The sequence below is a fragment of the Lactuca serriola genome, chromosome 6 (assembly GCF_051521515.1).
Source record: "Lactuca serriola cultivar US96UC23 chromosome 6, Lser_US96UC23_V15, whole genome shotgun sequence".
Taxonomy (NCBI): Eukaryota; Viridiplantae; Streptophyta; class Magnoliopsida; order Asterales; family Asteraceae; genus Lactuca; species Lactuca serriola.
The window spans coordinates 174770664-174786773 of NC_136413.1; positions in this window are offsets into that span (position 1 = coordinate 174770664).

Sequence of the window (16110 nt, forward strand, 5' to 3'; positions counted from 1 at the left end):
CCAAAAGTTTTGACAAGTTTCAAAACTTTCCCTCGAGTTTTCGAATTTGTAAAGTCTCACTTTTGAATGCTTTAGTTCCAAACCCTGGAGTTTTAAAATTTAAAATTCAACCCTTATACAATTATAATATTAAATGTTAATACTTATATATATATATATATATATATATATATATATATATATATATATATATATATATATATAAGTTAAAAAGTTAGTCTTACCGTAAGTAGGCCTCATTCACGAAGCCGGTTTATAAGGGGGGGGGGGGGGGGGGGAAGGTTACTGCCTATAAAATGGCAGTTTAATGGGTGTCCACTCACACCCACCGCTTCCTTCACGGGTGGAGGGTTGTTAGCCGAACAGGTAGGATAGGACACTAATTCTCATTATAAGTATAATGATAATTATAAAGTAACTAAAGTTTTATTTAATTCCCAATCTTAGTTACCTTTGGAAAAATGTGAATGTAGTGCTATCCCATGAAATTTCACTTTGCATCTTGTTAAGTCGTTAGTGGAGTGTGTGTGGTTAACTGGTACACTAATCTGGGACTGACAGTGCATGGCAAAGGGTAGCTTGATGTTAATCAAAGATCAATGGAGCATGTTTGGTTAACCGGCACATTGATTAGGTGATTTGTAACATTGGGTGTACCAAACTAAGTTGCATGGTTATTCACACCTTTGTTTGTGATCCTTGGTATCCTAGTCACAAACTTGAAGGGCACAATCGAGATTTAAGCATGCCATTAAAAAGTCCAGTGAATCTCAAAGGATCTAGGAATTTAAATCCAATTAAAACTTAAGAATCAATTTTGTTTTTCATGGTGGAAATTGGTAAATCGTAATTTACCTACCTTCAAATATTTTGTAATTTGATTACGGCATCCCGCTTCTGAATTATAAATTATTGTGTTGGGTCTTAGCCTTAATATTTCATTTGGGGTGTTATATTAAAGACTTAAATCAAGTAACTTGAATTTCTCCCTTGTAGATGTCTAGTTCAGTCAACTATGGTCTTCCTAAATCTTTTGGAAAAAGCTTTCCACATGAAGATGATATTCCACAATATCATACTTCACTTCCTCCAAATCCTCCAATAATTCTCCCTGACCCACATGTTCAATGACTTGAAAAGTTCAAGGTCACTCAAGCCCTATTGGCAAGCAAACACCAAGATGGAAGGTTCGTGTGCACATGTCTTGGATATGAAGTCACACATTGACAGGCTAGGAATATTGGGTGTCGTCTTCCCAAAGAATTTGGTTGTTGACTAGGTTCTTCAGTCACTTCTCGAGTCATATAGTCAGTTTGTCAAAGACTATTTTATGAGAGATCACGACATGACCCTTATCGTTCTTCCATATTTGCTTATTGATGCTGAATCAGCAATGATTTGGCGTAATGGTCAAGCAATTTTGATTGGAGAATCTACTTCCTAAGTTGCTATGGACTTAGGCAATGACATAGATAGTCCAGAAAAGTTCCCTTCTCCTATGGAAAGGGAATTGGCTATGGTCAAAAGATTTGACCATAAGAGAAAAGCCAGTTATGAGATAGTTCCATGTGCAAATGCCAAAGAGTCAACTTGTTTCTACTGCCATTTGATGGGACATTGGAAGTGAAGCTTCCCTGACTACCTGAAGGATCTAAGAGAAGGTAAAGTCAAAAAGGTTTGACTCTACTTCAGGTAAGTCCACTATCTAACTCTATTAAGTTTCTTATTGTCGATTCTAAATACATGATGTGACAAGGTTGCATTTTGATGTTTTGTAGGATCGAAGAAACAAAAGGAAGCTAAAAGGAAGAGTAAGCTGAATCTGATCGCGAAGAGATGGATTTTGATTGCCTGATTCGATGATCGAAATTTTGAGTTGTTGCTTAAGAGTTATGATAGATTGCTTAGGAATAGATAAAAACATAGTTTCATATGTAATTGCATTGTAAGGAAAGGTTTTTTTCCATGTTTTATAAAGAAATAAATTTTTTGTTGATTTTATCTTATCTTATATCTCCTTACAATGACATTTGTGAAAAATTGATGTTTGTATGTTTCTAGCATTATTGGGAAAATGGATTTGATTCTTTTGTTTTTGGTAGTGTCAAAATTTACCAAATAAGGAAAGATTTTCATCACCCGTGTTTCAATTGGACCGAAACTTGGAATCATGCAACTGGTATTGTATGATGAATGAGAATTTTCTTCTTTGGGAAATTAAGACTAATTCCTTGTTCACATGTATATGTGAGTCAAGTGAAGGACTAGGGGATTAGGTACACTGGGTGTGCGTTGGTCAAGTCCACGACAAAGAATGATAAGACTATTCGTCATGATTTACTAAAGTTTAGTAAATACGGTTTTGCTTACAAGTTTAAGTATAATTCTGAATATTTGAAAAGCTTTAATGTATGGCAGGATGAACAAGAAGAATCAAATTAGGCAGAAAGATACAAGTTTCTCCAATTTGAAAGGATGGGAGAGTACTTGAGTATCATGTTTTATGATCATCTTAGTGATTATGAAACTGTATCACAATTGATCCTCTAAGCACATCTTAGTGCATTTGTATGGCTAAGAAGAGGAATAATGAATTGTTGAAATGGTTAAATCAAAAGATGAATCATACTTCGTTTCAAAATCAAGTCTTAGAGTTGTACTCCAAGATTTTAATTTGAGTGACATATCTTAAGGAAGGTTTATAACAGTCGTCAAATGTAGTGTAAAATGTTTCTACTCTTGTACATTTGAAATTGGTAAGTTGTGATGTTTTGGATAAAACAAAGACCAACTAAGGCCAATTGTGTGAAGTGTTTGTCTTGATAAGAAACCGCACTAACTCTTGAAAAATTATTTGTCAAGTAATGTTCCTTGACAAAGTGAATCTTATATGTCAAGAGGTCAGTCAGAGTCTTAAAGATCTTGAAAGTTTCAAGAACTAATCAAGAGTAAACCTATTGTTAAACACTAGCACACGACTTGAGGTGTGTAACCTATCGTGTTGACATATTCTTGTTTATGTGCCCATTCCAGTTAATTTGACTATACACGTGAGTTCTATGAGCTCTCAGTTGTTTGCATAACAACCTAGGAAACAATGGTAGACCCTTCTGCTACCAGGTGGGAAGAAATTAAGATTGAAAAAGTTCAGTCCATATGAGTTTGGGTTTGTCACTAACCTTGTCTTGTGATTATGGTTATGACAAATTCACATGGATAGGAACATATACACCATAAAAATCTAAGTGTCATAAGGTTTCTCTCCAATTCATGAGAATGATTATGAGGAAAAGCTTTCACTAAGTAGATTTTAAGGAGATAGCATTTGTGATATTTGCATTCTCAAATTCTATTAGGATTACGACATCCCTCTTCATAGTTCGAATTGTGAGAAATGGAAAATGTCTAAACATTTGGGACTTATTGTTGTAAGTTCTAAAATTGTTTAGACACACATGTGAATTATCTAAGGAAAGGTGTATGAGTTTGAGAAGCCTAGATAAAGTCTTGTCGAAGCATATCGTGTCAGAAATCTGAACTTTGGTAAGGAAGTCAATAAGTATTGATTTCTAGTGGGAGCATAATCATTATGGTAACTGTTGGAAGTTAGCAATGTTAATTATAGAAAACAAAAGTTTCAATTTGCAAAGTTGCAGGGTTTGAAAAGTTGTTTTGCTATAATTAAGGGAAAGGAATTCATACTACATTTCAAATCTAAAAGCTTAGATTGAGATTTTAATCGAATTTGGTCATGGACATATGTGAATGTTATGTTGAAATGATAAGGAAATTCTATATATGGAAATATTATAGCGAAAGCCTGGTAAAGTATCATGTCTTTGTGTGAGAGATTATGAATCGTATTCCATATGCTTTAGATATATGATCGATTACATAGGCTATAATATTAAATTCATTCTAATTTTCCAAATGCCTAGGGCATTAAGAGGGAAAATGGACTAGAATGAGATACGACTAAAATTGTTAAGAAATGTCGAGGACAATTTGAGGTTTACCAAAGATTGGTTTCTTATGGACAGTTGGAAGTATATTCTGAATTTTGGAAGGACCATATTGACATACTCTGAGAAGTGGTAACTCTTGTTCAGAAGTGATAGTCAAAATTGGGATATGGAAATGTTTCCATAAGTGGAAGTTATTCTTTAAATCTGTGTAAGATTAGAAAACTTAATGCAAGAAGGATGTTCAATGAAATGTACTTTGAATGTGAGACTTCATTTCCATGGAATTTCTCTCCATTTGAATACTTTGTAATGTCTGTTGCCAAGTCTCTGTGATTTTTGTGCATAGTCATTATAAGAGGATCATTGCATATAAGTTTAGAATCTAACAGATTACAGTAAATTGCAAGAATTTGGTATTCCTACATTTACGGTAAGGATTTGGAACTGTGAAATGAGTTTCAATGAAGATGTGTTCAATTGATTTGTTCACAAAGGAAGGACCATAGGCAAACATAATGTGCATACTTGGAGCATGGCACAACTATTGTTTTAATTCAAGTATAAAGTTTATTAATCGAAACATTATACAATGAATAATGTGTGATCAATATGGCGACTAAATAAAATGTGTTTTATTTATATTCATAAGGTCTGAGACCATATTGGATTTGATTACTCTTGTGTTTCACGTTGCATTTTTTGACTTCCCGAATAATTAGGTTATTCAAACCATCCACAATCGATCATAATTTGGAAGTAGATATTGAAGCAAGACTTTCATGAATCTAATTATAGATTGTCTAGGTGTTTTAGATATAGCACAAGTTTGTTGCAATGTTCATGAGTACCCCTGGAATAAGATTCGAGTATTAGACTAAACCCACACTCATCTAATCACTTCATGGATTTTATCACGAGTGATTGTGACACGATAATATCTTATATTCTTGAAACCAAGACATGTAAGTTGTAGTTTGCAAGTCGACTGAACATTAACATATGTAAACGCACCAGTAACTTGGTGTTATAAAACATATTGTTGTGCGTGATTTGATGAGTAAGTACAAGCAAACATTTGAGTTGAAGTTTATCCATTCCTTTTTCCCTTAGAGGGGTAAAAGCGATATATGTGGGCCCCTCGATGATTTAGTGATGACAACCCTAAGTGCTTGGCCAAGCCTGGACTGATTTGATTTGTTCAATTAGTAAATCGTCATAAATCATAAATCGGGAAACAGTAGATGGACAGAGAGAATGATTATACTGTTGGATAAGGTGTCTAAGTCAATAACTATATTTGAGATGTACTTGACCCGACACGACAAGGTCCATTTTGGTTGCACTTCACCCGAACAATTTATATGGATAATCTTTTGAGAATGGTATAAGTTATGATTTATTAATATATTATAAGTTCTAATATATTCATATGAAATCATATTATTTACTTAGTATTGATCTAAAATTAATTTAGAATTAATTTGGTGATCAAAAGGGCGACTAATTAAATATGGGCTCTCGTATTTATATAGTGCGGGCTAATGCTTATTTAGAATGGGCTAGGCTTGCATGATAACTACCCAGAGCTTTAACCCATGGATCTTATGGAAATGAAAGGTCATGGGTATTAGGGTTTACATGAATGTAACCCTAATCCATCACACTATATAAAGGGGTCCTTGGCATTTGAAATGGCACTGGTGTGTGTGAGAACTAAGGGTGGCTAATTTCTTGAAGTGTTCTACTACTCTCTCAAGTTTCCAAAGATTGTGGTGATTTGTGACTTCCATTTGAGGCATCCACATTATTGGTACTAGGCTCTCAAACTCCAAGCAATCAACCACTACCAAAAGGTATGTAATTCTACTAGTGTTTTATGATTCAAGTACACCATAACATGCTAGTCAGGAACCAAACTTTAGAAAATTATTATTTTCATGCATCTTAGAGAAAATGTAGATCCAAGGTTTCTAGGGTTGCATGTACACCATAAGAGTGTTAGAATGCTCAAAACCCTTCAGTGGTATCAGAGACTAGCCTTGTTTTCTTGATACTTGATGCAAACTTGTTAAAAAAGGCAATAAAATTACTTTATGCTCAGTGAACTCACCGAGTCCATGGGAAGACTCGAAGAGTCCATGTGTTATTTCATCCTACTCGTCGAGTAGGTTCATGCACTCGACGAGTAGGAGGTCCATAATGCGGTTTTTCTAGTTTTTAAGCTGGAATTGGACTAGAATCATTACACTAAACTGTTTTGGACTTATAATGCTTTTTTTTATGTTGTAATGATTATGCTAATCCAATTTCAAAGGCTATTATCAAAATTTCAAGTTTTGTATGTGTTTATTGATGGGATTTATGCATAAGAAACATTCCTATGTGCTCATACAAACCCTAATGCTTGGATCTAGGTTTCACTATTGAACATGCTTTGATTCCAATACTTACAAACCCTAATCTAGCATATAAACAACTGAAATAACATATAGAATCAGGTCTAGATGTTTGCCTCTTCAATGGTTGGCTTATATCTTGTATATCTTCTTCTTTTGAGCCTAGAGTCACAAATGCAACTCCTCTAATGGTTCACAAACCCCACAAGCAAGAAGGCAATATGAGAAAGAGAGAGAGAGGCTAGAATTCGGCCTAGGGTACTCTTAGAATCAAGTGGTGGCCGAATTCATGCCCTAGGGGTCATATTTATACTTACAGGTTACTAGGGTTTCACTCTAAACCCTAATGGACAGCTTAATCACCAAGCAACCCATGGAACCTTCTGGAATAAGGCCCTTGGACGAAAATATGATGGATACCCATCATAATTTCGTTCCCCCTTAAGCCCATTAGGTTTCCTTAACCTAAAACTCAACTATCATACATTTGACAGTTTATACCCCTTTATTCAATTAATCTCTTTTGACCACCAAATTAATTCCTAATTAATTCATGACCAATACTAATTAAATAAATATGATTTCTCCTTTAATATATTATTCTTATAATATATTAATAAATCATAATACTCTCTCTTTCTCCTTAAATTACCTTGTCAAGTTGCTTTGGAGAAGGCAACCCAAAAGGACCATGCATAATCGGGTTAAGTACATACCAAATATGGTTACGGGCTTAGACACTATTCCAACAGTCTCCCACTTGGATAAGTCTAGTAACTATATCTCACATATGACTTCAGAATCCGATTAGCAATCGCAGCTCTTATACTTCGCTGTCAACTCTGATCAACTTGTCCTTTAGATAAGGGATCGTATAATCCTCTGTTCTGGATATCATGCTGACAATGCTTATTGTCGAACAGTATTTCCTTGATTTCCGATTTGTTCGACATAGAATTTAGTTGAACACATCAACTTCATTCTGACCGGGCCCGACACATAAGTCAAACCAAATCATCAAGTGGCCAATATATCACTTTTTATTCTCATAGAATAAATGGAACAAATCAACTTCGACTCATATGCATCTATTATTTACTAATGGATCATACACAATAATGTGTTTTATAACATCAAGCTACTGATGCGTTTACACATTATCAATGCACAACCAACCAGCAAACAACAACCATATCTCTAAGTTTTAAGACTATATGATGTTATCGCTTTGCGATCACTTAAGATAAAACACCACTAAGTGATATAGCAACCTCGGGTTTAATCCAATGCTCAACTCATATTCATAAGCACTCATGAACTTTGCAGCAAACCTTTGCTATGTCTGAAACCTTTTAGACAATCTACAAACAATTCATGACAGTCTTTATTCATATCTACTTCCAAAATATGACCGACTGTGGACCTTTTGAATAATCATATCATTCGGGAAGTCAAAACATGCAAAATGGAAACAATAGATAAATAACCAACACAAGATAGTAGCTTTACTCATAAATAATACATTTTATTCATTCATCGAATGTCAAGTACAAACTATCTATTACACGTTTCCTATCTAATCCAAACTTATATCATCCTTCAGCCCAATGCTCCTAGCGTGCTGCAAGTGTTTAACCCTACTCAGTCCCTTCGTAAGGGGATCTGCTGGGTTCTCTTCTGATGATACCCTCTTCACAACGAGGAGTCCCTCTTCTACCCGATGTCTGATGAAATGGTATTTTCTGTCGATATGTCGAGATCTGCCATGATCTCTTGGTTCCTTGGTCAAGGCAACCGCTCCTTCATTATCACATAAAATTTCCATCGGCTCTTTTATGGATGGCACAACTCCAAGGTCTCCAATGAAGTTCTTCAACCATATAGCCTCCTTCGACGCTTCGCTCGCCGCAATATACTCTGATTCGCACGTTGAATCAGCTACGGTCTCTTGCTTGGAACTTTTCCAAGTTACTGCTCCTCCATTTAGGGTAAAGACCCAGCCGGACCAAGGACTAGAAACCATTTCTTGGTCCTCCGAAGGTACTTAAGAATATTCTTAACTGCAATCCAATGTGCTCTACCAGGATTCCCTTGATATTTGCTGACCATGCTCAAAGCGAAGGCCACATCAGGGCGAGTACAAGTCATAGCGTACATGATAGAGCCTACTGCGGAAGCGTAAGGTACTCGACTCATATCAGCTATCTCTGTCTCTGTACTCGGGCTCTGAGTCTTACTCAGTTTGGTATTGCTTTGGATTGGCAACTCCCCTTTCTTGGAATTTTCCATACTAAAACGCTTTAGTACCTTTTCCAAGTATGTATCCTGACTGAGTCCTATCAGTCTCTTTTCCCTGTTCCTTACTATTCTTATTCCCAGAATATAAGCAGCTTCTCCGAGGTCCTTCATAGCGAAACATTTCCCAAGCCAGGACTTGACCACCTGCAAGGTTGGGACATCGTTTCCTATGAGTAGTATGTCGTCGACATACAATACGAGGAAGCTTACTATACTCCCACTGGCTTTGACATACACACAAGATTCATCTTCGCTTCGCAGAAAGCCAAACTCTTTAACCTTCTCGTCAAAACAAAGATTCCATCTGCGAGATGCTTGTTTCAATCCATAAATGGATTTCTCAAGCTTGCATACTCTATTTGGATGCTTTGCATCGACAAAACCCTCTAGCTGATTCATGTAGACGTCTTCAGCCAAGTTTCCATTAAGGAAAGCGGTTTTCACGTCCATCTGCCATATTTCATAATCATGAAATGCAGCTATGGCAAGCATCACCCTAATAGACTTTATCTTTGCAACTGGTGAGAAGGTCTCATCATAGTCAACTCCTGGAGTTTGAGTAAAGCCCTTCGCAACCAATCGCGCTTTATAAGTATGCACTTTCCCATCCATGTCCGTCTTCTTCTTGAAGATCCACTTGCACCCGACTGTCTTACGACCCGGTACATTATCAACCAAATTCCAAACTTGGTTGTCGTACATGGACTGAATCTCGCTGTCTATAGCCTCTTTCCATTTCGCAGACTCCGGGCCTGCCATGGCTTCCTTATAGCTGCTAGGTTCATCCAAATTTACTAGTCTGCTATCACTAATAAATGTATCCCCTTCAGTAGTAATATGAAAACCATAAAACTGGGGTGGAACACTAGCCCTAGTGGTACGCCGAAGAGGTAGGGACTCGTCAACAGGTTCAACAGGAGTTTCATCCTCAAGTTGAGTGCCAGTGTCAGAGGTTCCTTCATCGCTTTGATCTTGAATCTCTTCAAGTTCAATTTGCCTCCCACTGTCTTCTTGGCCTATCAATTCCCTTTCTCGGAAAACTCCTCTTCTAGCAACGAAGACAACATTGTCACTCGGTCTATAGAAAAGGTAGCCAAAAGACTTCTGCGGATCGCCGATGAAATAACACTTCTCACTATGAGGTTCTAGTTTGTCGTGAGTCTCTCGTCTTACGAAAGCCTCGCAACCCCAGACCTTGATATGTGCCAACGAGGGAGCCTTCCCTGTCCACATCTCGTGAGGAGTCTTGGAAACCTTCTTGGTGGGAACTAAGTTAAGTATGTGGGCGGCAGTCTCTAAGGCATACCCCCAAAAAGCTATTGGTAACGAAGTCCGACTCATCATAGAACGAACCATGTCCAACAAGGTCCGATTACGTCTCTCAGCCACACTATTCAATTGTGGCGTTCTCGGAGGCGTCAATTGCGAAACGATTCCGCATTCTTTTAGATAGTCATGAAACTCAAGACTTAGGTACTCTCCTCCTCGGTCTGACCGAAGCATCTTGATTTTCCTGCCCAACTAATTCTCCACTTCATTCTTAAACTCTTTGAACTTTTCAAAGGTTTCCGACTTTTTCTTGATTAAGTAGATATATCCATATCTGCTATAATCATCTGTAAAAGTCACGTAGAAGCGGCAAGCATCCCTTGTGGTGGATCTAAAGGGCCCACACACATCGGTTTGTATGAGATCCAATAAACCCTCACCCCTTTCACAAGTGCCAGTAAAGGGTGACTTGGTCATCTTCCCAAGTAAACAAGACTCACACGTGTCATCGTCCCTAAGGTCGAATGACTCCAACACTCCATCCTTTTGGAGTTGGGCTATGCGTTTCTTGTTGACATGGCCAAGGCGACAATGCCACAAGCATGCTTTGTCTAGACTAGTAGACGAATCAATATTCAAAACATTATTTCCAAAATTATCAACAATCATCACAGATTCATAAATCCCATTACAAGGTAATGCATTGAAATAAAAGACACCATTCAAATAAACATTAATAGAACCATTAATATTATCAAAAGAATATCTGAAACCTTGTCTAAACAACCCGTGAAAAGAAATAAATTTTCTTGCCATATCTGGCGAATAACAACAATTCTCTAAATCTATTCCTAACCCATTACTCAACACTAAAGAATAAACACTGACTTTGGTCACAGGCGACGGTCTTCTGTTTCCCATAATCAGGTTCATCTTCCCATGCTCCATCTCCCTACTTCTTTTTAGGCCCTGCAAATCAGAACAAATGTGGTAACCACATCCTGTATCAAGAACCCATGAAGTAGCAAATGATGAGTTATTAGATTTAATGGAATACATACCTGAAAATGTGGGCTTGATCTTCCCATCTCTTATGTCCTGCAGATATTGAGGCCAGCTTCGCTTCCAGTGGCCCTTTTGGTTGCAATAAAAGCACTCTGCTTCTTTAGGATCGGAAGAGGGTTTAACGGAGCCAGCTTTGGTCCCACTTGAGGACGAACCATCATGGGGTTTCCCTTTATGGTGGCTCTTACATGGAGCCTTCCTCTTTTTTCCCTTTCCTTGACCTATTGCCATCACAGGAGCGGCCACAGCAGGGGACGGTGCAACGGATTTGTCTTTGAGGTTGCTCTCAGCAGTCCTCAAGAGCCCTTGGAGCTTGCTCAAGGAGACCTCCTCTTTGTTCATATGGTAGGTCATCCTGAACTGATTGTAGCAAGAGGGCAAGGAGTGGAGGATTATGTCGATGGCCAAATCCTCATCAAACTTAACATTAAGTTTCAGAAGACGATCAACATACCTCTGCATTCTTTGCAAATGAGAGGTTAGGGATTCTCCACTCCCCATCTTAGCAGTGATCATGTTAGTAATGATCTCATAGCGCTCTTGCCTCGCGCTCTGGTGATACCTGTCCAGCAAATCCTGATGCATTTCATATGGATACATGTCCTCATAGGACTTTTGGAGTTCGAGGTTCATGGTGGCCAGCATGATGCAGTGAACTTTCGTGGCATCACGCTTGTGGGCCTCAAAGGCGGCCAATTCCTCAGGAGTAGCAACATCTGGGACGATCTTCTCAAGCTTTTCATCGAGGACATATTATTTGTCCGCGTAGCGTGTGATCATGCAGATATACCTCATCCACTCGTTGAAGTTTGAACCATCAAATGTCACTTTCTGAAACAAGTTCATCAATGAGAATGACCCCGAAGCGTTGTTGTTGTTGTTTGCAGACATCTGAAAAAGAAAAGGAACAAAGTTTGATTAGAAATGAATCCCTAATTAAACACCCAAATGAGAAATTAGGGCTAGGATCCAACAACATTATTTACAACTTAGAAAGGGATGCCGTACTCTAAAAGTAAATAATTTGAAGGTAACTGAATGACGATTCACTAATTCTCACCATGAAAAACGAAAAAGCAATTTAGGTTTTAAATGTATTGAAAACTCCTAGATCTTTGAGATTCATTGAACTTTTCAATGGCATGTTTAAATCTCGATATCCATTTCAAATTTGCGACTGGGATGCCGAGGATCGCAAACAAATTTGTGAATAACCATGCGAATCAACATGGTGCAATCAATGTCTCTATCACCTAATCAATGTGTCGGTAAACCACACACGCTCCATTGATCTATGACAAACATCGAGTCACCCTTCGCTACCAATGTCATCCCCAAATTGATGTGCCGGTTAACCACACACGCTCCATCAACGTTTGACAAGGGTACGAAGTGTAATTCCATGGATTAGCATCATTTTCACATTTTACCCTAAAGTAACTAGGAATGGGAATTTGTAAAACATGTAGTTACTTTATGATCAACATTATAATTTTAATGAGGAGAGGGTTGCCCTATCCTACCCGTTCGGCTAACGACCCTCCACCAGTCAAGCAAGCGGTAGGTGTGAGTGTACACCCATTAAGCGCCATTTTATAGGCAACAACCTTATACCCACCTTATAGACCGGCTTCATAAATGAGGCCTACTAACGGTAAGACTAGCATTTAAGGTTATACATATATATATATATATATATATATATATATATATATATATATATATATATTAATTAAGCCTGTAATAATATATAATAGTATAGGGTTGAATTTTAAACTTGTAAAAATTCTAAGGGTTTGAAATTTAAATTATTCAAAATTAAACTTTTAATTACAAAATTCAAATTTCAAAACTTGAGGGCAAGTTTTGAACTTTTCAAAACATAAGGGATCAAATAACAAATAATTCAAATTAACCAGTTAATTTCATAATTATCTATATTTGACCTAATCTTAATTTTAGTCATTAGATAATTACCAAATAATTTTAAATAATCCATATTTATCACATAAATAACTAATATTTAAAAGGATTTGAAATTATCTATACTTTTTGGCAAGGATAAACACTTAATATAGATAAAATTCGGATTTTAACTTCACAAAACAATTAAGCATCAAGTCCAAGTCAAAACAGCAGCCAAAAACCTGAAAAACCCTAATTCTGACGAACTGACTCGCCGAGTCAGGCCTGGACTCGCCGAGTAGGGGCCAACTCGCCGAGTCCAGGTACTGACTCGCCGAGTTGAGTCGGGCAGGGACCAAAAATCGTTTTTTTCAGCAAATAAAGCAGTTAAGCATCACATACAACTGAAACCAAACAAAGCTCTGATACCACTGATGGGATTTATGCATAAGAAACATTCCTATGTGCTCATACAAACCCTAATGCTTGGATCTAGGTTTCACTATTGAACATGCTTTGATTCCAAGACTTACAAACCCTAATCTAGCATATAAACAACTGAAATAACATATAGAATCAGATCTAGATGTTTACCTCTTCAATGGTTGGCTTAGATCTTGTATATCTTCTCCTTTTGAGCCTAGAGTCATAAATGCAACTCCTCTAGTGGGTCACAAACCCCACAAGCATGAAGGCAATATGAGAAAGAGAGAGAGAGAGGCTAGAATTCGGCCTAGGGTACTCTTAGAATCAAGTGGTGGCCGAATTCATGCCCTAGGGGTCATATTTATACTTACAGGTTACTAGGGTTTCACTCTAAACCCTAATGGACAGCTTAGTCACCAAGCAGCCCATGGAACCTTCTGGAATAAGGCCCTTGGACGAAAATATGATGGATGCCCATCATAATTTCGTTCCCCCTTAAGCCCATTAGGTTTCCTTAACCTAAAACTCAACTATCATACATTTGACAGTTTATACCCTTTTATTCAATTAATCTCTTTTGACCACCAAATTAATTCCTAATTAATTCATGACCAATACTAATTAAATAAATATGATTTCTCCTTTAATATATTATTCTTATAATATATTAATAAATCATAATACTCTCTCTTTCTCCTTAAATTACCTTGTCAAATTGCTTTGGAGAAGGCAACCCAAAAGGACCATGCATAACCGGGTCAAGTACATACCAAATATAGTTACGGGCTTAGACACTATTCCAACATTTATATGATTATTGAAATTGTTGATATGAATGTTCATGAACTTATGAGTTTTAGTAGATCATAGGAATTATTTGCAAATAGTTTGTTAGTTTAATTCTTGATCTTGATGTGTTTTAATGGAATCCATAATATGTCCTCAAGTTATGGATTACCAAAAGTCACTCCTTTTAAACTCCATTAATGAACACATAGGTTACATTAAATGAAAAGTCCTCATTTTAATAATCTAATAACTCATAAGTTATGAAATGAAAAGTTTTGAATAGTTTCAAAACTTGCCCTCAAGTTTTGGAATTTCTAAAGTCTCACCCACCTTAGAAAACTTTAATTCCAACCCTTAGAATTTTAAAAGTTAAAATTCAACCCGTATACTTTATAATATTATAAGTTAATTATATATATATATATATATATATATATATATATATATATATATATACACACATATGTATGTGTGTATGTATGTATGTATGTATAAGAACAATTCGTTTGACCGTTAGTAGGCCTCATTCACGAAGTCGGTCTATAAGGGGAGTATAAGGTTGTTGCCTATAAAATGGTCGCTTAATGGGTGTCCACTCTCACCCACCGCTTCCTTGACTGGTGGAGGGTCGTTAGCCAAAAGGATAGGACAATGAATATAATTCTCATTAAAAGTAATGATTATTAGAAAGTAACTAAATGTTTTTATAAATTCTCAATCTTAGTTACTTTAGGAAAATGTGAAATTGGTGCAAACTCATGAAATTAACACTTTGTACCTTACCAAGCCATTGGTGGAGCGTGTGTGGTTAACCGACACACTAATTTGGATGAGTAAGGTAGGAAAAGGGTAACTTATGTTTATCATAGACCAGTGAAGCGCATGTGGTTAACCGGCACACCGTTTAGGTGATAATATTAAGGGTACCAAGTTAATTTTCATGGCTATTCACACCTTGTTTTGTGATCCTCGATCCCAGTCATAAAACCTGAAGGGCACAATTGAGATTGAAACATGCCTTTGAAAAGTTCAATGAATCTCAAAAGAATCTAGGAGTTTCAAAACCAATTAAAACCTAATAATTTATTTTGTTTTTCATGGTGGAAATTGGTGAATCGTCATTCACCTACCTTCAAGTATTTATAGCTTGGATTACAGCATCCCTCTTCCAAGTTATATAATATTGTGTTGGGTCCTAGCCTTAATATTACATTTGGCTGTTTCATTAACGATTCCATATCTAATCTAAACGTGTCCTTCTTATTTTTCAGATGTCTTCCAACAATGCTTCTGGCTCAAACCCTACCGGCTCATTCTCTCTCATGAACCTTTGTGGGAGAGTCATCTTCGATGGTTCCAACTTCAATGATTGGATTAGGAACATCAGGATGGTCACGCGCTATGAGGACAAGGAATATTTCCTCGACACAGAGCTTAAGGAACTTGATGAGTCGTCTGCTACTCCAGAGGAGATCGCTAAATTCCGAGCACATGAGAGAGATGCCACTATGGTGGCATGTATCATGTTGGCCACAATGACAGCCGAGATCCAAAAGTCCTATGAGGACTATTACCCTTTTGAGATGCACCATGAATTGATGGAAAAATAACATCAGAGTGCTCGTCAAGAGTGGTATGAAATCATCTCCTCCATGATAACAACCTGAATGAAGGATGGTGAACCCATCACAGGCCACATGTAGAAAATGCAAACATTCATGGACCGTTTGTTGAAATTGAATGTGAACTTCCTGGAGCAGTTGGCAAAAGACATCATATTGCATTCCTTACCTTCTTGTTATGATCAATTTTGGATGACATATTACATGAACAAGGAGGAGATCACACTCAGTAAACTTCAAGGACTTTTGAAGACTGTCGAAATTGGTCTCAAAGGTATATTGGTTGTTACTACTCACACTCTTAACTCCGCCTCTGTCTTGGAAATCGGGAAAAGTAGAGTAAAGAAGAGGAAAACCCCTTCGAAGGGTACCAAA